The sequence below is a fragment of the Bison bison genome, unplaced genomic scaffold, assembly GCF_000754665.1.
Source record: "Bison bison bison isolate TAMUID 2011002044 unplaced genomic scaffold, Bison_UMD1.0 scf7180017864306, whole genome shotgun sequence".
In the NCBI taxonomy this organism is placed as follows: Eukaryota; Metazoa; Chordata; class Mammalia; order Artiodactyla; family Bovidae; genus Bison; species Bison bison.
Window position 1 is genome coordinate 294,606 of NW_011494878.1, and position 514 is coordinate 295,119.

Genomic DNA, 514 nt, shown 5'->3' on the forward strand with positions numbered 1-514 from the left:
TGCTTCACTCAATATGCCAGCAAATTTGGAAAACTCAGTAGCGGCCACAGGACTGGAAAAGATCAGTTTTCATTCCAATCCAAAGAAAGGCAATGCCAAAGAATGCTCAAACTACCGCACAATTGCACTCATCTCACACGCTAGTAAAGTAATGCTCAAAATTCTCCAAGCCAGGCTTCAGCAATACATGAACCCTGAACTTCCAGATATTCAAGCTGGTTTTAGAAAAGGCAGAGGAACCAGAGACCAAATTGCCAACATCCGCTGGATCATAGAAACAGCAAGAGAGTTCCAGAAAAACATCTATTTCTGCTTTATTGACTATGCCAAAGCCTTTGACTGTGTGGATCACAATCAACTGTGGAAAATTCTTCAAGAGATGGGAATACCAGACCACCTGACCTGCCTCTTGAGAAACCTATATGCCAGTCAGGAAGCAACAGTTAGAACTGGACATGGAACAACAGACTGGTTCCAAATAGGAAAAGGAGTAGTCAAGGCTGTATATTGTCAC

General features: G+C 42.6%; 1 protein-coding gene across 4 annotated transcripts in view; it reads left to right on the forward strand.

Moving 5' to 3' along the window:
* BMS1 (BMS1 ribosome biogenesis factor) overlaps positions 1-514 on the forward strand; it is a 32,592-nt gene that overhangs the window by 25,094 nt on the left and 6,984 nt on the right. The window lies entirely within an intron of this gene.